General features: G+C 47.5%; 2 protein-coding genes across 3 annotated transcripts in view; one reads left to right on the forward strand and one right to left on the reverse strand.

Moving 5' to 3' along the window:
- LOC147016822 (uncharacterized) overlaps nucleotides 1–3,045 on the forward strand; it is a 95,040-nt gene extending 91,995 nt beyond the window's left edge. Inside the window, exon 2 of the mRNA XM_085845878.1 lies at nucleotides 2,462–3,045. The gene's annotated coding sequence lies outside the window, so the exon portion shown is untranslated. The remainder of the gene's footprint in view (nucleotides 1–2,461) is intronic.
- LOC147016823 (dual specificity protein kinase CLK2-like) overlaps nucleotides 1–26,079 on the reverse strand; it is a 158,089-nt gene that overhangs the window by 55,702 nt on the left and 76,308 nt on the right. The window lies entirely within an intron of this gene.

Below are 26,079 nucleotides of genomic sequence, written 5' to 3' on the forward strand. Positions count from 1 at the left end.
CGGGGGCTGATTGGCTCGATCGCGGTGAGACCGAAGGTCCACCCGTGACTGGTTCCCGGCGTTAGTCCGAGAGGTCACGACTGGATTGTCCGTCCGGTGGGCGACGTGCCGCGGTCGAGTTACGTGGCCGTTCGCACGCCGGCGGGCGCGAAATCCCGCAACACTGGTGTCAGGAGTGGGATACAAATTCATCGCCCTCCTCGCGGCACTGGTATCGGAGAACAGGAAAACGGAGCTCTCCTGTCTCCGGCTAAATTTACGGGGAATCGGTCCAGGGGTGAGAGAAGCGACCCCGATTCCCTCAAATTACGAGCGAGCAAATTAACCCTTCACGAGAAGCAAGATGGCGTCTCCAAGGCGGCGGGAGCCGGGGTATTAGAAATGTATATGTGTAATAATGTAGAGTCCATGGTCCAGGATGGAATCCCCGAGCAGGAAATGTTGATTGTGCAGGAACACGGACTCGCCCAACTGAACCCAGGGCCCGAGGTGGGTGCGGCAGCGGCCGCGGTGTATGACACCTCCCTCCCCCCTCTCCACCAAGACCCTTCCCCAACCCTTGCCGAAACGGCTCAGCTGAGTGCATCCAACATGGCCCAGCTATGCGCCATGCTGGCGGCAATGAACAAACAAATGAATGAAGTGAAAACGACGATGGATACAAATACAAATGAAATGAAAAACGAAATAAAAAGCATGAACGAAAAGATCGATGCGAGTACACAGCAAATGAAGGAAAGAACGAAAAAGCTGCGGGGTGAGACGCAGAACATGGGCCGATGCTGGCAGGCGGGCATGAAGGCCGTGACAAAGGAAATAATAATAGTTGAGACAAGGGAGGTAAAGGGTGAAGAGTTGGCAGTGACGGTAGCCGGGAAGGGAACCATAGAGGAGAGACTACACGAGGAAGACGGGGTAAGTGACGCACACACACACAGAGGTAGCGGAGAGAAAATTGGGGGGTGAGCTCGCGGAGCGTGCAGGGACCCGGTGCGAGCACCTGGATGGCCTCCTCCAGGAACGAGGGGAGGGAGTATGCCCCCTTAAGGCGAGTCACGACCAGGTGAGTTCGGTCGTGTTTTGCGAGGTTGAGGGGACGGGTGCTGTGGACGGGTGCACGGAGAGCTTGGGGGGTATAGAGGCCCCGGAGACCCTTGTGGGGACACGAATCCCCAGTATGGTTGTCCCTGTGTGTGTGGTGCAAGGTGTGAGTGCGTCCCCGTGTGTGGAAGCGACCCCGTGTGTGATTGGTGTGGTGGCGATGGTGCCGGAGTACGTGCTTCCCAGCACGCCGTGTGTGGATGAGGCACCGTGTGTGGAAGAGGCCGTGTGTGTGAGTGGGCGGCCAGTGTGGATGAGGCACCGCGGGTTGGGTGCCCCCGCGTGTGTGGGTGAGAACCGTGTGTGGATGAGGCACGGTGTGTGGATGAGACACAGCGGTTGAGTGCCCTCGCGTGTGTGGGTGAGGCACCGCGGGTGAGTGCCCCCGCGCGAGTGAATGGAGCACCACGTGTGAGTAGTATGGTTTGTGTGAGTAGTGAGGCACGCGTGAGTGAACGGCCGTGTGCAAGGTCGTTGTGTGCAAGGGAGACCGTGTGTGTGAGAGAGCGGTATGTGAGGGAGATGTCGGTTGGCATGCGGGAGCACGCAGCCGCGTCTCCCCGTGTGAATGTGATGGAGTGGACTGTGTGCGTCGTAACACGCAGGTATGCGTGTGTGGAATGGCGACGACGAAGGCGACAGAAGAAAGAAAGCCGAGTAGCGGATGGTGGTGGTTCGAGGACCGTGCCGGGGTCACCCAGCAGTGAGCACGCGGTTCGTGCTGTGCAACGCACGAGACCACCACGTGCTCGCTTGCGAGAGTGAAGTCCCGGTCCGGAAACGCACGCGGTGGATTTGCCGATCGCGCGGACGGACAAAGTTAGGCAGGTAAATGGATTTGGACCGGACGGGTTCTCCACGCGATCGTGTGTGTTAAGCTCCAACGGGCAAAGCACATGTGTTCGCGTGGGAACCCCTCGAGACGTGTGGCTTGTGTTTTTATGCGCCGCGGTGACGTCATGGCTGCACGTGGGGTTGGAATCCGGCAGGAGGGGTATCTCTGCCGGATGGTCCCGTCCAAGGAGGACGAGGAACACGTGCAGCTGCATGACGTCACGGGCAGGTGCAAAGTGCGCGAGCTCTGAGGTTGCCGCGCAGGTGCTGCGCATGAAAAAGAAGACAGCAAGCCTCACTTTCGGGTGCAAAGGATTCCTGGGAAAGGGGTGGAAGACCCCCTTACCCGGGGCACAGGATGAAACTAGTTAGGGGGGAAGGGTTAGCTTAGTTAGACCGACTTCATGGGGCAGGGTAAGTCCTCATGGAGTCCGTGGAATGGATTAGGTAGAGGGATTGTAGCCAGATTTAGGTTGGGAAATAAAATGGATGATTTTGGAGACAGTGACAGACTGTGGATGTGTAGGCGGGGACGTAGTTTAGCTACGTAGGTTAAATGGAACGTGCTATAGCTTAAGGGACGACGTGGGAGCACGAGTTAGTTAGGGGATGTAGTTAGGAGGATGGCAGAGTTCAGCGGTGTGTGTGTTGAAGAGTTGGTGAGTTGTGAGGTGAGTACTTGGTGAGTGAGTGAGGCCAGCGGGTCTGTGTGTGTGGAGTGAATGGGGAATGCATGGTGCGATGAGTGATGGGGGGGAGGAGTGACTCCCGCCCAAGGGACCCCGGGGTCAGTGTAGAGTGAGTTAGCTGGGTTAGTCAAATTGAAAAATGGAGGTCGTTTTGTTGTTGGTGGGAAAGTAGGCTCGAGACCCATTTGGAGGGGTGCAGGAGCCCTGTTGACGGGCTTGGGAGCGTGGCTGCGAAAGGTGAGTATCGCTGAGTGGGTACCCCGGGCACCAGGCTAGTCGGCCGCGGTAGGCCATGGGCCCATGGGGGGCCGGGATAGAGTAGTGGGCACGGGTGCGCCTGCTTGGTGCGGGGGCCCGGGGCGCCATTAGCCGCGTGGGCAGTGTTGTGGGCACGGGTGACCCTCGGAAAGGGGCCCGGGAGGCCGGCCTGCCACGTGTGCGTTTCAGGGGAGGTGCCATGGGGGCACTCCCCGGTGTTAGGGAGCTGGTAGGCTCGGAGGCAGTGTAGTGCCCGGGGGTGCCATAGCGGGAGATTCGGCAGAGGTCGTGCCTGCCAAAGGGAGCCACGTGTCCCAGCCAGGAGACCGTGTGAGGGGCACGGAGAGAAAATTGGGGGCGAGGCCCGAAATTGTGAGGACACCAACACAGGCGACGGGAATCTGGGTTGTTAGAACCAATAGTTTAAGCGAGAGGCGCTTGTTGAAAGCCCCGGGGTAGTTTAAGAGTTAATGGTTAGGGTAGATTAGGAGATGTACCCCTCCGCACCATCCATCCCCTCGCTGTCGTTGTGGGCCGCTGGACCCACTTGGTGTTAAGATCGCCGAACTCTGGGGAGGCCATTCTGAGGCTTGAGTTGGGCCTCGACACAGGACGTTAGCTCTCCCTTGTTCCCCTCTGGGAAGGGAACGTAGGGGTTGGGAGTAGGCTAGGTGACAGAATAGGTTTGCCGAACAAGGACGATAAAGGGGGTTAGGGGACGATTTATAGTGGGGAAGTAAAAATAAAAACAATAAAAAAATAAGTTGGGGCTAAATTGGGGTTTGACAAATTAAGGGAGTGGGTATGTACAGTGACAGGCAAAGGCGATAGGTGGGAGGGAGACAGGTAGGTAGGTCCGAGCCCGCCTTCCGAGTGGCCAGCACCACCGCACTCCCTCCACCAACCTCCACTGAACGGCAAAGGCTGGCCACTTCATCGGCTGGCCGTGTTTTACTTCAAGGCGGAGGCCGGCCAACTTCATCGGCAGCTGTGTGCTGCAAGGCCAGTGCCGGCCAGTTCATCTGCCGGCTGTGTTTGCCTGCAGCGGCCTTCTTCTGCGGGCTGTGTTTGCCTGCTGCCTTTGCCATGCCATGCCCACTGCCCATGTTCACCAGCCCCGTTCAATTTTGCTTTGCCCCTCCCCCCTGTTCATTTCCATGTGCGCCAGGATCCGCAAGGCAACAGTTTGCAAGCTGCAAGAACTGCCCTGTTAGCAGCTACAACACGGGCCTGCAGTGGCGGCCCGTGCACCGTGTTTGTGTTCATCCATCCATTCGTTGTGCTCATTGCGTGTGCCACTTGAGCTGGCACGGAGACTGCGTTTGTGCAGCCCATGCACCGTTGTGGTTCACTGCATTCAGTTCAAACCGTTCATGCATCCATTCGTTGTGCTCATTGCGTGTGCCACTTGAGCTGGCACGGAGACTGCGTTGTGCAGCCCAAGCACCGTTGTGGTTCACTGAGTTCAGTTCAAAAGGGAAGGCCTTGGACTGCGTGTGAGCAGCCAGCCACGTTCCCTGTCACCTGCATTGTTTTGAGCCAGAGACTGCATGTGGGCAGCCTGGCTCCCTGCTAACTGCTTTCTTTTGCAGAGTTCAATGATCCTGGGCCATGGTTTAGTGTAAGATTTGTAAGTTAAGGTAAGATGTACTGTACATATGAGTGCGCCCCGGCATGTTTGTCTTAGCGCCGGCAATTTTATTTAAGTCGTCCGTGTGAGTGAGTTTGTTTAGATAGTTACGCAGCCCTCAGGTTATTTATTTTGGGGACACGAATACCATGAATGTCGCACTCAGGGATCCGTAGGTAAAGTGTACTGAGGAAAACTACACATGATGGCACACGAAAATTTGACGACTCGGGACGAGTCTGTAAAAGGGAAGGGGGTAGTGTTGTGGTTACCAGATTCGCAAACCACCATTCAGGTCCCTTAGGTGAGGTATCTCGGTAAGTGCATGTGTAGTTAGGCCCAAACCCGTTGTCTAGTGGGAATACATGTCATTTATGCGAGCTGCGACTCTTCAGGATAGCCGTTTTCTTTTACTATCTTTATTTTGGACCAACCGCCATGATCACAACCACAACATCAACCACCGACCACAACCACCGCTTCACCACAACCGCCCGAGCCTTCACGCACACCTCACAACCGTAGCATCGCCACCGTTCTTGCCCCGCTGTGGGTACCGGTGTTGGACTCATGCAGAACGCGCGTCGAACAGCGTGTACAAAATCACGGATTTTGTGCTTCAAAAACGGATCAAAAACGACACACGCCCACTTTTTGCCGTCCAATCGGTGAGCGAGGGCGGGTGGCCCCGCCCCCAGGGCGATCGATATATGCAAATTTGTGGATCAAAAAGCCTTCACGCCCACTTGTTCTCGGGCCAATGGGGAGCGAGGTGAAAGGTCAAAGGGAGGGGGTCAAAGGCGAAGTTACGGGGGGATAAAAGGACGGTGTTCGTCAGTCAGAAGAGAGTCGCAAACGAGAACGAGAAGGAGTCAGCAGAACGAGAACGAGGAGTCGGAACGAAGGAGTCGCAAACGAGAACGAGAAGGAGTCGAGAAAGAGAAGGAGTCGGAACGGAGGGGACGAGTGTGGAAGACTGGAGCCCGAAGCCTGCAGTGGCTGGAGAAGCTGAAGAGAGTCGGACGAGGGGGTGCTCGCGTCGGTGCCAGGAGCTGCACGCCCGAGGGAGGCCGGCAGCGCGACCTGGCCGAGGTGGAGACGCACACCAGGGATAATAAAGATCCTCTATACCCCGAGCATCAGCAACCCCCTCCTGTTTCCCCCCGCGCTGAGATATTGCGACCAAGGGGGCCCCTTTTCCCACCCCCCTGCCTGACACTGTCCGCGAGGCCCGCGGAGAGAAGCGCCATCGCCGCTCCGCGTCTCATCACCAGACGGGTAGGCGCGACCCGGTCTCGGCCTCAGGCCTGCCTCATTCTTGGGGATGTTCTTTTCCTTGGTTTTGGGTATGTGTTGTCGGCGCCGTCTGTGAAGTAGAATTGTATAAGTGTTGCCGTGTGCTCGGTAGTCGGTATTAGCTCTGCACTGTGTTTTCACTTTTATGTTTGCTTTTTGTGTAAATGGAATTGTGTTTTCTTTTTTTTTGTGTGCTTTTGGTGGAATTGTATTTGTGTGCTTCCCGTGTGCCGCGAATAAATGTGCTTTATTGTTGAACTGTTCTCCCGCTTCGCTTCGTCTTTTCCCCCATTGAATCCCCATCTTGCTTCACGTAAAGGGTTGGTAGTGGGCTGAGTACGCCCGATAATTAATCGAACCGTCGAGGTCGACGATAACACCGCTCGGTTATTCTGATAGTACGGAACGGGTCGCTTAAGTGGCCCGTGTCCGAAATCGACCTGCGGCGAGGTGCGATCGCCCGGTCTACCCTCCGCGTGGGTACTTGGTAGGTCGAATTTGGCGAGCAACCCTATCCCACGCGGGGGCTGATTGGCTCGATCGCGGTGAGACCGAAAGGTCCACCCGTGACTGGTTCCCGGCGTTAGTCCGAGAGGGGTCCACGACTGGATTGTCCGTCCGGTGGGCGGCGTGCCGCGATTCGAGTTGCGTGGCCGTTCGCACGCCGGCGGGGCGCAACAATATATATATATATATATATATATATGTATATATATATATATATATATGTATATATATATATATATATATATATATATATATATATATATATATATATATATGTATATATGTATGTATGTATATATATATGTATATATATATATATGTATATATGTATATATATATATATATATATATATATATATATATATATATATATATATATATATATATATACATATATACCGAAATATGATACTTTGAAGAAGGGGTACCTATTCTGATGGTTTTGCGAGTTTTCAATGAAATTACCTAATTTTTCTTTTTTTTTTCTTTTTTGGCAAAATAAATGAAGGTCAGTGTGTAACTTATTCTAGCAACTAATCTAATAATCAAAATACCAATTTCTGGGATTTATAAGAAATAATACATACCTATTTTTTTTTTATTACTGCTCTCTTCAGTGACTGTCAGATGCTGAAAAGCACTAAAAGAGAAGATTTATCGAACAAATTCTTGGACGTAAATTTTCAATTCAATCAACTCTGGGAGTAACAAAAAGCTCTCTAAATTCTCCAAAACTGTTTTAACTGCCTTCTAAATTCATAAAATATTTTTTAAATACCTGGGAAAATATTTTAAAATTTTTTAAAGAAAATTAATTTTTTAATCAAATTCAAAAAAGTGTGACGTGCAGTCAGACAAAAATGCAAAATTACTCGAAACCAGAGCCATGCATGTTTTCAATATTTTTTATACTATTATATCTATATCACTGTCCCCCATTTGTAAATAAATTTTAGTGAAAACAAGTCTGGAGACGGCAATGGTTCACGAGCGGTATTTGATGATGTAGATTGTTTCAAAAGTCAAGGATGAGACAATGTGATAATTTTTGACCAAGTTATAAAAATGATCAACATGATGTGGTACGAGTGACAGGTTATTAGTTGCAAAATGTCGAAAACCCGGTTTCATTCAACAACTTTCAAAGTTTGACCTTTGCATAACCTTTAAAGGTCACAAAACAATGTTGTGGACATTAAAATAAGGAAACAGGATACGTGCTATAGCTTATTGGAGTTAGTTCGTCGAAGGTCGAAAACCCGGTTCGATTCCCACAACTTTGAAAATTTGACCTTTGTGAACTTTAAAGGTCAAAGGTCAAGGATTATGACCTTTGGTGCAAAACTTCCTCTGGAACATTCCAGGAACAATATAACGTCATATAGGCTATATGGAAATTCGCACTCCTCGGATTATCCATACTTTGATGAAATCAGTGTAAAAACAAACTTGAAGGGGGCGCCACAGGCAAGGTGTTCGAGATAGAGCAAAATGGTTTCAAGACTTTAGGTGGGGAATGACCTCAAGATTATGCTTAAAAAATATTGTCACCCTAGCTCTCAAAGTTTGGGCAGTCGTATGATTTTTATGTCAAAATTTGAAATTTTCTTAAGTTCGTGACCTTGTGACCTTGACCTTGGGACAAAAATGAAAAATTGAGCTCCGTGGGGCTATGCAGGTGCCATTGGGCTAAAGAAATACCGAAAACCCCTGCCAGATTCGACAAACCCCCTCGGAGAAGATGCAAATTGAAATCGCCTACCCCCTAAAAACACATTTTTTGGGGCGTGGCTCTGCCCATAATGGGCGCACCATGCCCATTCTCAGGAAAACGCAACTAGATCATGATATAAACCTCCCACCAAAATTTTATCAGGATCAGATCAAAACCCACGGAGCTATGCTCAGGACAGACAGACAGACAGACAGACAAACAGACAGACAAGCTGGTAGGCGGACATGGGTAGTCGGCCGTTGCTAGGCAATGGAGGGGTCCATAGCAACGGTTCTTTCTCACACATAACTCGGACATACCATGAACCTGCCATACCAGTTTCATGTATATCTGACTCATAGTCTCTGAGATACAGTGGGGAGAACAAGTATTTGATACACTGCCGATTTTGCAGGTTTTCCCACTTACAAAGCACATATAGGTCTGTGATTTTTATCATCGGTACACTTCAACTGTGAAAGACGGAATCTAAAACAAAAATCCTGAAAGTCACATTGTATGATTTTTAAATAATTAATTTGCATTTTATTGCATGAAATAAGTATTTGATCACCTACCAACCAGTAAGAATTCCGGCTCTCACAGACCTGTTAGTTTTGTCTTTAAGAAACCCTCCCATTCTCCACTCATTACCTGTATTAACTGCACCTGTTTGAACTCGTTATCTGCATAAAAGACAGCTGTCCACACTCAATCAATCAGATTCCAACCTCTCCACAATGGGCAAGACCAGAGAGATGTCGAAGGACATCAGGGACAAAATTGTAGACTTGCACAAGGCTGGGATGGGCGACAGGACAATAGGCTAGCAGCTTGGTGAGAAGGCAACAACTGTTGGCGCAATTATTAGAAAATGGAAGAAGTTCAAGATAACAGTCAATCTCCCTCAGTCTGGGGCTCCATGCAAGATCTCACCTTGTGGAGTCTCAATGATCATGAGAAAGGTGAGGGATCAGCCCAGAACTACATGGCAGGACCTGGTCAATGACCTGAAGAGAGCTGGGACAACAGTATCAAAGAAAACCATAAGTAACACACTACGCCATCATGGATTAAAATCCTGCAGCGCACGCAAGGTCCCTCTGCTCAAGCCAGCGCATGTCCAGGCCCGTCTGAAGTTTGCCAATGACCATCTGGATGATCCAGAGGAAGAATGGGAGAAGGTCATGTGGTCTGATGAGACCAAAATAGAGCTTTTTGGTTTAAACTCCACTCGCCGTGTTTGGAGGAAGAAGAAGGATGAGTACAACCCCAAGAACACCATCCCAACCATGAAGCATGGAGGTGGAAACATCATTCTTTGGGGATGCTTTTCTGCAAAGGGGACAGGACGACTGCACCGTATTGAGGGGAGGATGGATGGGGCCATGTATTGCGAGATCTTGGCCAACAACCTCCTTCACTCAACAAGAGCATTAAAGATGGGGCGTGGCTGGGTCTTCCACCATGACAACGACCCGAAACACACAGCCAGGGCAACTAAGGAGTGGCTCCGTAAGAAGCATCTCAAGGTCCTGGAGTGGCCTAGCCAGTCTCCAGACCTGAACCCAATAGAAAATCTTTGGAGGGAGCTGAAAGTCTGTGTTGCCCAGCGACAGCCCCGAAACCTGAAGGATCTGGAGAAGATCTGTATGGAGGAGTGGGCCAAAATCCCTGCTGCAGTCTGTGCAAACCTGGTTAAGAGCTACAGGAAACGTCTGATCTCTGTAATTGCAAACAAAGGTTTCTGTACCAAATATTAAGTTCTGTTTTTCTGATGTATCAAATACTTATTTCATGCAATAAAATGCAAATTAATTATTTAAAAATCATACAATGTGATTTTCAGGATTTTTGTTTTAGATTCCGTCTTTCACAGTTGAAGTGTACCTATGATAAAAATTACAGACCTCTCGGTGCTTTGTAAGTGGGAAAACCTGTAAAATCGCCAGTGTATCAAATACTTGTTCTCCCCACTTCATAACGAACTTCGTTTTTTTATCTTGCCAAAACGAAGTTTTTCCAAGATATGTTAGTCAGCTTGTATGTTTGTTTTTTTTTGTTTGTCTGTAATCACGTATAAAAAATTCTGCAGAGCACAGTTATCATTGGATATTTTTGTAACTTCGCATATCAGAGGCCTATAGAGGTCCCTTTCAGCACATAAAATTTTGAAGGTCAAGGTCACTTTGTCGCAAATCAGGGGAGTCGACGAAACCCTTATTTTTTGAGTAATTTTGATCGGATCGTCTTCAAACTTCATGGGAATATAGTTCATGGTCTAGCGCTCAACTGATTAATTTTTGGTGGCGATTGGCCTTGACCTTCATGGTTCGCACCTAAGGTCAAACATATTTGACCCCAAGGTCAAATTTTTAAGTTTGAGGAACCATATCGTGTAGTACCTCATATTGAACACCTCTGAGTGCTTTCTAGATATGTCAAGCTTGAGACATTATGACGTCATTTGGTGAGGTTATGAGGCAAACGCATATTTTTCATGGTTACTCTGGAGAACGATTCTCATCGGAATCTCTCGGCAGATATTCCTCAAGGAGTCGCTCCTGGTGGATAGCAGCTCTGTTCACCTCAGTATGACCTTAAAGAAGTCACACGTGGTCACCTTTTGGCAAGATACGGGTCACCCTGCGGGTAACATTGGCTTATTTTTATTTTATTGTTTTCGACCAGGGTTCATTCAAAGTCTATCTTCTCCGACAGTTTTCATAGGATCCGGCTGGAAATTTTTGACAATATGGCTGAATGTACTGCCCACAGAATGTACTGGCCCGATTTTTGATTTTCGAAAAAATTAATTTTTGAGATATTTTTGAAAATTTCAAAGGTCCGTTGCGAGGAAACGGATGGGTCCATAGCAACGGTTCTCATTTGCACACAACTCGGTCATGGTATGAACCTACCAACCAAGTTTCATCGAAATTGCCATTGTATTAACGGAGCACTGGACTGAACAGACAAATAAACATATCGACGGAAGTACTGATACTAAGGATAGATAGATCGACGACCCAACAGACAGACAGACACACCAATAACGAATAGTGGTCACTTACTGACTCGTAAACCAATAATCTGATGCACAGAGGAATAAAAGCATTTTTTTTTAAACGTGACGTGCAGTCGGGACATTTGGGTTGGAAAGTCCGGTCAAGCTGCTGTAATTAATTATCCACTCGGATCATCTCAATTTTTTTACGTTGATTAATCATTGGTAATCAGTTGAATAATTTAAGACACAGAAATACGAGTTATTGATAAACTCGTCATTTTGTTAGGGGATTTCATAGTCTCAGGCTCTAAAAGGGCAATAAAACAAAAAAAATAAAAATATGCCAGAATGTGCATATATCATGCGACTCCACCACTGACCGACACAAATGCTGATTTTCTCAGAAGAATAGGGTGACAACCTTTTGATTCGATGAGAAATTTCATATTGAATGTTTTATATGTTGTATTTTTGCATTTATAACCGTCTCCCCCACCAGGTTTTCTGGTGAGGAGGATGTTTGGATATGGACACCCAGCAGGATTAAAAACAAAACCTGTCAAAGGGCGGAGGAGCTCCTTGTGAGCCAACGGCCATCCATATCTCGTGCCCAACTGTGTCTGCGGACGTCCTCCTGCAGTTGGGTTACTTTTTTATGAGGAGGTTGGTGGCAGGATTTGCACTCCGGCCACCGTAAAACCCTTCATTCCGCAAAACACAAAAACGCAAAACAATCTGAAAACCCACTCCGTGGGAGTACCTCCTGTGATGGGACAGCTCACCGGATGATGGGATTGGGGCAAAGCCTTCGGGACCCCCAATCTTTGATGATAGGAGGGAAACCACGGGGTAACATCCCTGGGTCAGATTGCGGGAGAGTGTGTCGGAGTGGTGCTGAGGTGTCGTCCAGCAGACGGCGGTCTCCTTGGGTTAACCTGAGGCGGTCCCTTCGGGTGGGTGCCTGGAATGTCCTATCCCTAAGAGAGGATGTTCACCTGTCTCTGTTATCATCTGAGCTCAAGCGTTTGGACATCGGGATTGCAGCTCTCTCTGAGGTTCGGAGACCGGATTGCGGCGAGATAATGGTGGGTGGTTACACCTACTATTGGTCTGGTCGCTCTGATGGTTACCATACCCAAGGAGTTGCTGTAGCTGTGTCCAATAAGCTGACCTCAATGATAATTGAGGTAACACCGGTCAACGAGCGTATTATGAGATTAAGGATTCGTCACTCCTTAGGTGTCATTTCCCTGGTCTCTGTTTATGCTCTGACTGAGGTGAGTGATCTCACCGTGAAGGATGCATTCTACGCCACACTGGAGTCTGTGGTTGATCAGTGCCCCAGAGGAGATACACTTCTAGTCTTGGGGGATTTCAATGCATCGACTGGAACTGATAGGGATGGTTATGAGATGTGTGTTGGTCCCCATGGGTCAGGAACTATGAACCAGAATAGCACTAAGTTCCTTGACTTTGCAAGAAGTCATGGACTTAGGATGGCTGGTCCATGGTTTCAGCGCCCACAAGCTCATCGCTGGACTTGGTATTCCAACGCTGGCGGTGCGACAAAGGAGATTGACCATGTCCTCATTGACGGTCGCTGGAGGATGATCCAGAACTGCAGGGTCTACCGGAGTGCTCAGTTCCTCAATACTGACCACAGGCTTGTTGTAGCAACTCTAAAGCTGCACCTTAAATCCTGGAGAATGGTACCATCCCAGCCTAGGTTGGATGTTGGCAAGCTCAGGGATGAGTGAGTAGCTGAGGAGTTTGCGAACAGGCTGAGTGGACACTTGGGGGGTCTGGGTGCTTTGGGGGGTCCTGAAGAGTTGTGGAGTGCCTTCAAGACCACCATCCTTGATGTTGCCGGTGGATGTCTTGGAACTCACCGCAGGGCAAAGAAGAATTTTGTCTCTCAAGCGACACTGGATACCATTGACCAGAGTCACAGGGCCAGGCTGAATGGCAGAGCTGAGCTGTTCAGGGAGCTGAGGCGTAAAAACTGTACGTGCACTGAGGGTGGACAAGGAGGCCTATGTGCGAGGAATCTGTGAGAGTGTAGAGCATCACCTGTGGACAGGTGATTCTCGTCCAGCTTACAGGGGAATTCGCGCATTGCGTTCATCCAAGCCCATCCCTCGGAGCACTGCAGTTAGAGCAGAGAGTGGTTGGCTCTTGACAGAGGAGTCTGAAGTGAAGGCCCGCTGGGCCGGTTACTTTGAGCGGTTGTACCAGGCTAATCCCCCAGCTGTCGAGTTGGACGTCAAGGGTGTTACAATCCCTGTTGCTGACCCTCGAATCAACTGTGGTCCGCCTTCGCTTGTGGAAACACGGGCTGCGGTGAACCAGTTGAAAGGGGGCAAAGCTCCAGGGATCTGTGGCATCCATGCTGAACTTCTCAAGGCTGGTGGAAATGCTGCACTCGTGTCGTTGCATGCAGTTCTGTGCTCTGCCTGGAACACAGGCATCATCCCCACTGATTGGAAGAGGGGCCTTGTTGTTCCTCTCTGGAAAGGGAAGGGTGATCGCCAAGACTGCAACAACTACCGAGGGGTGACGCTGCTCTCAGTGCCGGGCAAGGTCTTTGCTCGGATAATTCTTGATAGGGTTCGCCACCATCTCCTTGAGCACCAGCATCCAGAGCAGTCAGGCTTTACACCAAAGAGTTCAACGATTGACCGTATCCTTGCTCTTCGTGTCCTCACCGAACGCAGACGAGAGTTTCGGCAGGGGCTGCTTGCAGCCTATGTTGATCTCTGTAAAGCGTTCGATTCAGTGAATCGGGATGCCCTCTGGAGGATTCTTGGTCTTCGTGGGGTGCCACCAAAACTGATCGATCTGATGTCTGAACTCTACTCTGGTACTGAGAATGCTGTGAAGTGTGGTGGTACCATCTCTGACTTATTTCCAGTTGTTACTGGAGTCCGTCAGGGGTGTGTACTGGCCCCCACACTTTTCAGCACTTGTATGGACTGGATTTTAGGGAGGATGTCGGAGAGATCAAGCTGCGGTGCATCGTTTGGGAATGTCAAGATCTCAGACCTTGATTTTGCAGATGATGCAGTCATCTTTGCGGAGACCTTAGATATCCTTTTGGGTGCCCTCGAGGTGCTGAATGAGGAGTCGGAGCCACTGTGATTACGGGTTTCTTGGGTCAAAACTAAGAACTAGGCTTTCCGTGACATCTTGGATGCTGCTGTCCTGTCTGTGTCTGTTTGTGGTGAGGATGTTGAGGTCATGGAGAGATTCACTTACCTTGGCAGTGATATTCATGTCTCTGCTGGCTGTGAGTCAGAGGTCAATAGACGTCTGGGTCGGGCCTGGGGAGTCATGGATTCACTGGATCATGGGGTGTGGCGCTGCCGGTACCTGTGCGGGAGGACGAAAGTCCGAGTCTTCAGCTCCTTGGTACTTCCAGTCTTGCTCTATGGATGCGAGACTTGGACTCTGACCAAGGATCTGAGACGGAGACTTAATTCCTTTGGTACCAGGTCTCTTCGGAGAATCCTTGGCTATCGCTGGTCGGATTTTGTGTCTAACGAGCGGTTGCTGAGAGAGACTCGGATTGGATTTGTTACCTGCATAGTCCGTGAGCGTCAGTTGCGGCTGTATGGACATGTGGCTCATTTTCCTGACGCTGATCCTGCTCACCAGATTCTCTCAGTGAAGGATTCTCGTGAGTGGAGGAGGTCAGTGGGCCGACCACGTGCCTCATGGTTGCAGCAGGTTGACCATCATCTCAAGGAGATGGGGATGGGCCTGGCATCTGCCTGTGGGATGGCCAGACGGAGGCCCCTGGAGTACCGGCGGAAAGTGGACGCAGCGACGCGCTGTTCTGGCACATGCTCCCATACCTGACCTGACCTGATTTTTGCATGGTCTAATATATGTCATATTTTAAGGTGAAACAAGAAAAAAGGCCAATACTGGGCATGTATATTCAATAAAAATCCTGTAGATTCAGTAATATACATCATAGACCCATGAACCTATATATTTTAAGGTCCTATGGAACACTGTCTGTGCAATGAACCAAATTTCATGACCAGTAGTAGTCTTTGTGATTTTCAAAAATGCCACTCAAGTCAGGGTATGCCCTAAAATAGGGGTGGTAACCACTTACATGCGCTTAGCCAGCTACCCCGGCAGCTAAGCTGCCATACGACCACCAGGAAGGTGGAATTAATGCTACGAGAGTGACTTATAAATCCATGAAAGATACCTTCATGTGAGCTGAGACATTGGCAGCAGGTTCGTAAATTAGTCGGTGAATCTTCCAAGAGTGTGAAACTATCAAACTTCCTGAATAAGAGAAAAGGGTAAATGGAAATTATTTCATGCCTAGTTGGATGACTTTTCAGGAAAAACTACTGGAAGCTGCCACATTGGAACACCATGAAAATATCCTGATATATATATATATATATATATATATATATATATATATATATATATACATATATATATATATATATATATATATATATATATATATATATATATATATATATATATATATATATATATATATATGTCAGAGGAAAAGACCGTGTCGTCCGTTGAAGTGAGATATCACAGGCTTTGCTCCAAGGAATATTGCAGATTCCTTTTGGATAAGCAGAAACCATGAACTGCACCTGGGAGGTAAAAAAATAATCATGTTGAATGCAACACAAAGTTGATGTTCAGGATTAAGGATGTCATCCTTCCGAGGTCGGCAAAATGAGTGCCAGCTCACTGGTATCTTGTGTCGGAGTGGCGACCCGTCCAGGATTGTGCTCAATCGCCCAGCAGATTGCTTAGGCAGCACCAACGCTCTGCACAGAGTATGGTCCCAATGGATGGATGGATTAAGAATGGGCATGATCTGATGTTATATTTTTATGTAATTTCAGACAACTACGACGCAGCCTGAACTTCATTTCGCAGTACGGTCATTGAGGAGGAACTAATCAAGAATCATGAAGTATACAGGATGACCAAGCTCATCCCTTGATTCTTGAAATGTGCTGAAAGAGAAGGAGCTACGTCACAAACTTCAGATAAATCCACCTGTGCAGTGAATGGCACTTGATGTCATTTACTTCCTCGTCGTCATCTGAAAATGGCCTCAAAATCATGCTTGAGGACACAAATACTGAGTTCATTGGATTCATCCGCTGCCAATTTGGGTAGTTGTGTTGCTGTTTATTTGCTTCAAAATGTATTTGCCTCATCTAAATCAGTAAAGGAGATCAAAATTATTTTTTGAAGTAAATTGTAAGACTGGTTCACTCTTCAAGATTAAATTTGGTAGAAGTGGTGTTGTTATTTTGAAGTAGTGAAAATGTCTGCTTCTCCTCACTTCTGCATCAAAGACTATTTTAGATTATCTGGAATTGGAATTCCAGATAAGGTATTGTCATCGTGCACCGTCCGTCCATCCATATATCTGTCTCCTATTTCGAATTCTGTGGCCAAACCGCTTGGCCGATCCGGCTGAAATTTGGCAGCAATGTTCTGCTCCTGACTTGCAACGGGGATTGCAAAGCTCATTCCGGTCACGTGACTTTAAGTTGGTCAAAATGGCGGACTCAGTAAATTCCTTCAAAAATATTCTTCTTCAGACCCACTGGTCAGAATGCTACCAAATTTGGGTTACAACATTAGGCCAGGGTAGGGATGTTAAATTGCAGAGGTCAAACTGATCACCTGACTGAAAGTGTCAAAATGGCCGACTCGGTCAATTTTTGGGAAAATTGAATAAATTCCTTCAAAATTCTTATTCCCCAGACCCACCAGTCAGAATGCTACCAAATTTGCGTTACAACATTAGGCCCGGGGCCAGATAAGCTACAGGTGCAGTGGTCCTACTTTTTTAGATTCTCGTGGAGGATCTCTCAGTCTTACTCACATTGTTGTTCTTCATCTTCTTCTTGTGGTCTTTTTTGTTTCACAGCCTACAGTTTTCATCGAAACTTCCTGAAACTTGGCATATATATATATATATATATATATATATATATATATATATATATATATATATATATATATATATATATATATATATATATATATATATATGTAAAAATAATCTGCGCAGACAGTAACCATCTCTGATTTTGAAAATTCCTCTGAGAAAAAAGTTATGACGTCATAAAGCTCCGCTAATGGAAATCGCCTAAAAAATTATCTCTGAAACGAGGCAAGCTTTTTGAATTCTGTTTGCGGGAATCAAACAGGGCATTAGCAGAGATGAATTACCGCACATATGATACATCACTGTGACGTCATATCAATTTTTATGACATCATTCCTATTTTTTGACATTTTTTGTTTCACAACCCAGAGTTTTCATCGGATCTTCGTGAAACTTGCCATGTATATGCAGAAAGCCCACGCGCAGGCAGTAACCATCTCCGATTTTGGAAATTCTTCCTAGAAAAGAAGCTCAAATGAGCTAAGATCCTCGTCCTCTTTAATGATGATGTCAGAAAAACGAATATGACGTCATTGTTGTGAAGAGTGTTATTAATGGCCACATTTGATCCATAGTCAATACGTACATAGCAGTTAGATGTCGGGATTCAAACCAATTTTCTTGTATACTTTGAAATGTATTTTAGTCTTTTTCTAGTTCCTTTGTCATTTGTGCTGCTCCCACAAGCTAGCCCAATGCCCTGGGGAGGAGTGTTAAATTTTTGTTTATGGCCAACCCACACATTTCACTTCTGGGAAATAAAAGGACTTTGCTTTTACTTTCAACATATGCCAGTGATGATTAAAAGCCTAGCATAGGGGGTGGGGGACGAATGTAGGTAATTTGGTCACGGGAAACCTGGTCACGGGAAAACGGTCACAAGGTAAAATGGTCACAAGGTAATTCGGTCACAGTAATTCGGTCACGAGGTAATTTGGTCACGGTAATTCAGTCACAGTAATTCGGTCACAAAGTAATTTCGTCACGGTATTATTATGTTATATATTATTTCCGAGTTTGTGGTTTCGTGTCGCGCTATCTTCGACTTTGTTCTGCGCTCGAGTAACGTGATATTCGGCTTACATTATCGCAAAGACCATATGAGGTGCATGGTACAAAAAAAGTAAATAAAATGGTTCTGAAACAGTGAAATCGTATTCCACTTACTGCATTAAAGTAAAATTACTACTGATACTCTGCATCAGTTCCTTTCTCAAACACACCCACCCAAACATGTCGCGCAGAGCGCGGGTTATGCTAGTTATTATTTATTATTCACTGCATTTAAGGCCAGTAAGGCCCAAAAGCAGTAATAAACAAGGCCCAAGAGCAGTAATGAACATTTTCATTTCATGGCCGGCGAATCTTGTTGGCATAATGACGTATTGACCAAGTTTACTGACTACTATAATGGAATCGGAATTTAAAAGTTGAGAGAGACAGAATCGATTCCATTATAGTAATCAGTAAACTTGGTCAATACGTCATTATGCCAACAAGATTCGCCGGCCATGAAATGAAAATGTTTATTACTGCTCTTGAGCCTTACTGGCCTTAAATGCAGTGAATAATAATAATACCGTGACCGAATTACCGTGACCGAATTACCTCGTGACCGAATTACCTCGTGACCGAATTACTGTGACCAAATTACCTTGTGACCGTTTTACCGTGACCAAGTTTCCTGTGACCAAATTTCCTGTGACCAAATTACCGCGCCCCAGGGGGATTGCCAAGGAGAAGTTGCAGAGCACTAAGATATGTGGTTTGACCGTTTCAACTTTCCCTGGGAAAGGGAAAAAGGGAACAGTTACCAAAGGGAACAGCACTGAAACACGGTTTGTACGGGTCCTTAAAACCCATAAAAGTTCAACATTTCTGAGTTGTACAATTTAAGTACTTAAATGTCCTTAAATTTCAGGAAAATGTTCAAAAGTCAATAAAAATCAGATTTTCCTGTTATTTGGTGAAGGGTGTTTCATTTTCCTCACACTAGTTTTCTAAACAAGGACAAATGTGTCCAAGAGCCACGTCCTAAAGGTTTTGTCTTCACCAGAAGAAGAAGAAGAAAAAAAAAACAACAACAACTTGCGATATTTCGTCACGTGCCTTGACGGAGCCAATAGCGAGAGCCGTCATGGACGATCATAAAGATACCTCTGCCAGGTGCGATGATTTTACTGATGTAACTGGGTGTAAAGACTTCCCATTGAAATTTTTTTAAGCACAGGTGGGTTGAGAATGGTCCTGTCTGCAGCAGAGTTATTCTATTGTGGCCTCACCTGAAATTATTTGTTGAGGCATGTGAAAGAAAGAAGAAGCCGAAACCAACCAGCAACTCTTACAAAACTCTGCATGGTGCAATGAATGATAAGCTGTCGCAAAACTGTCTTTTTTCAGGTCAGTAGCCAGTGCAGTTGAACCATTTTTAGCCTTGTACCAAACAGACAAGCCAATGGGTCCCTTTCTTGTTCATGATATTGAGAGACTTGTTGAAATTTGTTAGAGAGGTGTGTTAAGCCAGTTGTATTACAAAATGCTTCTACTGCATATGACTTGTTAAAGCTGGATCTTGAAAAGGAAAGGGTAGAAAACAAAAAGATTGAAGTTGGTTTCAAGGCTGAAAGTGAACTGAAGTCCCTCCTGAGAACCAAGGCCATCAGTGAACGCCAGGTGTTTCAGTTCAAAGAAGAATGTAGGCTATTTGTGGTGAAATGTGTCAACAAAATCTTTGAAAGGTCTCCTCTTAAGTATAGTTTAGCCAGAAATATGGCTTCTCTGGATCCCAGGTTGATGGTGACTGATCAAGAACACTCAAAGTCTGAATTCAAATGCCTGTTGGAAAATTTGGTGACTCTGAACAGAGTTGATGGTGATAATGTAGTTATGTTGGTTGCGAGTTACAAAGAATTACTGCAGGATGTAGTAGGGTGTGAACTGAAGTCAAGGTTCAAGGACTTCAAGGTTGAAGATGACAGGGTAGATGTGTTACTCTATGAATGTGTGGGTAAAAACAAGAAGTTTGAGAAGTTGTGGGGGCTAGTTCGTAAAGTGTTGCTAGTTTCCCATGGTCAGGTGTCTGTTGAGAGGGGTTTTTCCCTCAACAGACAGATAGAGAAGGACAACCTGGGTGAAGGCATGCTTGTGGCACTGAGGCAGATTATTGATTATTTTATACTGGTAGGTGGAATGCTCAAAGTTGAAATCACAAAGGAACTGCTATCCTCAGCCTCCAGTTCTCGACATAAATACCATAAATATCTTGAAGAGAAAAAAAGAAAGGGCAAGAAGCCATCCAAAGAAAACGAAAAATGGTTGAAGATGAAGTGGATGGTTTGAAAAAGAGAAAGGTGTTGGAAACTGACATAGAAGGTCTGACCACATTGTCAGAAAAATATGCAGACGAGGCTGAGGCAAAAGGTGGCAAAACTCGCCACAGTCTTCTGGTAAAATCAAATGCTCTGAGAAACTCTGCCAAGCAAAAACGGGGGGAACTCAAAGTTCTCGAAAGAGAAATTGAGGAGAAGGCTAAATCCTTGCCTGCTATGTCCTAATTGGATATTACAATGACATGTAGCTAACAAAATGTACTGTTCTGTAGTGGAGAAGCAGTCAGGAGCTGCTGCAACTTTGCAGGTGGCAGCACCTACAATAACATTTTAACATAACAACACATTAACATTGAGAGTGCTGCCATCTGGAAACTTGTGACTGCTCTTGGCTGATTCTACAGTAACTGTGAAGTGAATTTGCCAATTGGCTGTGTGGCGCGTTGTGCCTTGTCGACTGAATAAGCTCCTGCTGTGTTCTGTATGTTCATTATTAAAATAGATTTTTTGTAAACTTACTAACTTTGTTAATTTCTAGGTGACTCACCTCAATTTACCCCTGGAATTTCTAGGATGTGGTCCTTAAAAAGGGGTTATTTTAGCCCTTAAAAAGTCCTTAAGAAAGACATCGCAAAATAAGTGGGAACCCTGTGAACCCTTATCGGTGATAAATACGGCGTCGATAAAGTAGAGGGAGTGCAAGATTGGGTGAAATGGACACCGGGACGAAAGGATCCTTTCTCGCTGACCGGATGCCTCAATCCAAAAGTTTTGCACACCGTCAGCACGGTGCTGACGGAAGGCAAAGCAGGATGCCCGAGGCAGAGTGAAAAACATTGGAGAGCGCGAGCCGCTTGGTTAACGGAATCGCAACAGGAGACAGAACATAAGTGATTAAGTCTCGAAGGAACCTCGAACCAACGAAAAACACAAGACGAAGCGAGACAGGAGAAATTGAAACAAGCGCCAGCGCAGCTAGCGGAGACCAACGACAACGTAGACGGAAAAATAACCACACGATCTGGGACGACAAAAGGAATTTACCCCGTCCTGGAGGAGAAAGCAGCGATGGGAGGAGCTGACATTCAGCAGTTCCCCATGATGCAAATGGGACAGGATGATTGGGTCTGGAGATTGTGGACCCCCCAAGACATTAGGGGAATATAAGCAAGTATGGAAGAATGCTTGAAATCCAACCCTAGAAAAGCGATTAAGATATTGCATGATCAGGTGAAAATGCATGGGGCAACTAGGATGGACATAGGATTTATATGCACAGCTGTGCTGCTCAGCTCGTTCTGGAGCGCACATGTGGCAGAATGGGGAACAAAAATAGAGGAAGAAGAGGACCACACTTTGAATAGACATGGGCTCGCTGCCGACGCTAGAGCAAGACAGGATGAGTACAAGGAGAGGGTAGGAGTCCTGATGGACCAACTTGCTGACGAAATGGCCCCAAGGGTGATGGATTGGATGGCGATCAGAGAAGTTATACAGGATATAAAGGAATCGCCTAGCGCATACAAAACGCACCTGTATGAACAGATTGAATTACATTCAGGATACGACACGTTGGCCGGAGTGCCTCACCACCTTTTAAACTATGTTTGTTGAGGGATTGTGCGATGAAGTAAGGAAAAAAGTAAAGACGGCAATCCCAGAGTGGAAAGGCGCTGCACCCGCCGTATTGCACGAGAGGGTGAGGCAGGCTTGGCAAACCCAGAAGGAAGAGGAAAGGAGGGAAATAAAAGCCGAGCGAGCACTGATAACGAGGAACCTGGAAAGAAAGGATCGAAAGTAAGGAGAACGAGAGGAGAGGCCTCGTCGGGATAACCCGGATTGGGAACCCCGGTATGAGGCAGGCCAGGGCCAACGGAGACCGTGGAACCAAAATAATGAGCAGCAAAAGGGGGGAGAATGTTTTAATTGCGGAAAGCCCGGCCACTGGCAACCTTAGTTTTGGGCTCCCCGCTGACAGTGAAAGTTCCGCATGACGTAGCGGCGCTGATACTGCAAAACAAAACACAAGATATATCAGCGGCACGGGCAGTTCAACGTGATCTGGTACTCTTGCAGGCAACTAACATCACGATCGAAAGATGTTTGCCATTGAATCCAGCCTCCCTACTGCCAACAGACGACGAGGGAGAGGCACATGTGTGCGAACGAGTGCGAGTGGAAGAAACAAAGGCCAGATGCGATTTGCAGGAAGCCCCAATCGAAAACGCGGACTTAGAGCTGTTTGTAGACGGAGCCGCGAGAAAGAACCCGTGCGGAGAAACGATCGCTAGTTTTGTATTATGTACTGCAAATGCCACCATGAGAAAGGAATTACTACCAAAAGGATTTTCAGCACAACAAGCCGAGCTGAAGGTGCTAATATGCGGGTGTAAAATGGGAGCCGACAAAACATTAAACATATATACAGATTCCAGATACGGCTGGGGCATTTTACATGACCACTGCCATATGGGCGTTGTGGGGCTTCAAAACGTCCGCTGCAAAGGTTATCAAACATGGGGACCTGATTAAACAATTGATACAAGCGGCGCAAGAGCCACAGCACATTGCGGTGATCAAATGCAAAGCTCACACAGGAGGGAAAGACGATGTTTCAAAAGGCAATAATAGAGCAGATTTGGCGGCAAAGGCAGTGTTTGATGAAGAAGAGTCAAATCTACAACTACCAACCGGTATTTATGTAGAACAAATAGTAAACGTTCCTCAAACTCAGGAACAACTAAGAGACTTAAGGCCCTGTCACACCTTGACGATTTAGCCAACGTATGCCTGACGTATGCAAAATTGGGCGAAAATTCTGGCACACGTCGAATACGTTATGGGTAAGTTTGTATACGTTAAGAGCACGCTGGCATACGTCGTAGTACGCTGGCATACGTCGTAGTATGCTGGCATACGTCGTAGTTCGCCGAGCTGTTAGACATATTTTCCATGCTTGCTACTTCCCAACGTATGCCAGCGTATGACTCACACGTTCCGCATAACGCTGGCCATAAGTTGTAGGCACGTTACGCGATCGTTGACACACGTCGACACACGTTACTTGTAAGTTACTCATAAGTCGAAACACATCGAGGTAATGTTTAGCGTACCCAAAACTTATTTCTAACCTATGAGTAACGTGTTGTAGGCATGTTACGCGATCGTTGACACACGTCGACACACGTTACTTGTAAGTTACTCATAAGTTGAAACACGTCAAGGTAATGGTTGGCATCAGTGTTCCAGACTCTGTGTTTTTTTTTTGTTTTGTTTTTCTTTGGTATGACGGTGATGTTGACACTTCGATTTCTAGTGCGGTTATAATATTGTTGCGGATTCGCGCCCGCCGGCGTGCGGACGGCCACGTAACTCGAATCGCGGCACGTCGCCCACCGGACGGACAATCCAGTCGTGACCCTCTCGGACTAACGCCGGGAACCAGTCACGGGTGGACCTTTCGGTCTCACCGCGATCGTGCCAATCGGCCCCCGCGTGGGATAGGGTTGCTCGCCAAATTCGACCTACCTAAGTACCCACACGGAGGGTAGACCGGGCGATCGCACCTCGCCGCAGGTAGACTTCGGACATGGGCCACTTTAAGCGACCCGTTCCGTACTATCGGGATAACCGAGCGGTGTTATTCGTCGGCCTCGACGGTTCGATTAATTATCGGGCGTTTTAGCCCACGACCAACCCTTTACATGAAGCAAGATGGAGATTCAATAGAGGAAAGGACGAAGCGAAGCGGGAAAACAGTTCAACAATAAGCACATTTATTTCGCGATGAACGGAAAGCACACATATACAATTCCACCAAAAGCACATGTAAAAGAAGAAGACAATGCAATATTACACAAAAAGCAAATGCAACAATGCAGATCTATCCGACTACCGGGCACACGGCAACACTTATACAATTTTACTTCACAGACGGCGCCGACAACACATATTCCCAAAGCAAAAGAAAAGAGAACCACCCTCCAGGATGAGGGGGGTAGGCGGGCCTGGGGCCGAGACCGTGTCGGGCCGACCCGTCTGATGATGAGACGCGGAGCGGCGGTGGTGCCTCAACTCCGCGGGCCTCGCGGACAGTGTCTGGTAGGGGGTGGGAAGGGGGCCCCCTTTGTCGCACTATCTCAGCGCGGGGGGAAACAGGAGGGGGTTGCTGATGCTCGGGGGAAGGAGGATTTCACCCTGTCTCGGGTCCCGCGGCGAGCGTCTCCTCCTCCACCTCGGTCGCGTTGCTGGCCTCTCTCTGTGCCGCTCCCGGCACCGACGCGAGCACCCCCTCGTCCGCCTTCGCCACCGTCACCTCTCCACAGCTCCGTCCTCTTCACTCTGACGAGTACCACTTCTTTCCCGCTCCACCGACGACTCTCTTGAATTCCGCACACTCAACTCTCAACTTCCAACTGAACTCTTACTCAACTTCCAACTGAACTGAACTCGACTGACGAACGCAGTCGTTTTTATAAGCCCCGTGGCTTCGCTCTTTCACCCTTGACCCTTTGCCTCCTAACCTTCACCTGGCTCCCCATTGGCCCGAGGAAAAGTGGGCGTGAATGCTTTTTGATCCATGAATTTGCATATAGCGACCGCCCTCCAACGCCCTGGAGGCGGGGCCAAATCGCCCCTCGCTCACCGATTGGACGGAACAAAAGTGGGCGTGAGTCGTTTTTGATCCGTTTTTCTCGGAAAGTCTGTGATGTTTTTGAACACGCTGCTCGGTGCGCGCCCCGCACGAGTCCAGCATCGGCGCCCACGAGTGGCGCGAGAATGGTGGCGATGCGACGGTGGCGAGTTGTGACGGTAAAGGTCGTGGCGGTTGTGGTGAAGCGGCGTTGTGGTTGGTGGTTGTTGTTGTGAAGCGGCGTTGTGGTTGGTGGTTGTTATTGTGAAGCGGCGTTGTGGTTGGTGGTTGTTGTTGTGATGGCTGTTGAGACGTGGTTGGTGGTGGTAATAATGGCGGCTGGTCCAAAATAAAGATAGTAAAAGAAAAACGGCTATCCTGAAGAGTCGCAGCCCGCATGAATGACATTTATTCCCTCTAGACAACGGTTTTGGGCCTAACTACACATATACTTACAGAGATATCTCACCTAAGGGACCTGAATGGTGGTTTGTGAATTTTGTCAACCACAACACTACCCCCTCCCCTTTTTACAGACTCGTCCCGAGTCGTCAAATTTTCGTGTGCCATCATGTGTAGTTTTCCCCTAGTACATTTTACCTACGGATCCCTGAGTGCGACATTCAAGGTATTCGTGTCCCCAAAATAAATAACCTAAGGGCTGAGTAACTACCTAAACAAACTCACTCACACGGACGACTTAAATAAAATTGCCGGCGCTAAGACAGACATGCCGGGGGCGCACTCATATGTACAGTACATCTTAACCTTAACTTACAAATTTTACACTAAACCATGGCCCAGGATCAATGAACTCTGCAAAAAGAAAGCAGTTAGAAGGGAGCCAGGCTGCTCACATGCAGTCTCTGGCTCAAATAATGCAGGTGACAGGGAACGTGGCCGGCTGCTCACACGCAGTCCAAGGCCTTCCCTTTTGAACTGAACGCAGTGAACCACAACGGTGCATGGGCTGCACAAACGTAGTCTCCGTGCCAGCTCAAGTGGCACACGCAATGAACACAATGAATGGATGGATGAATGGTTTGAACTGAACGCCGTGAACCACAACGGTGCATGGGCTGCACAAACGTAGTCTCCGTGCCAGCTCAAGTGGCACAC

This window comes from Eptatretus burgeri, chromosome 11, assembly GCF_056783735.1.
Source record: "Eptatretus burgeri isolate ZD-2024b chromosome 11, Ebu_testis_v1, whole genome shotgun sequence".
Taxonomy (NCBI): Eukaryota; Metazoa; Chordata; class Myxini; order Myxiniformes; family Myxinidae; genus Eptatretus; species Eptatretus burgeri.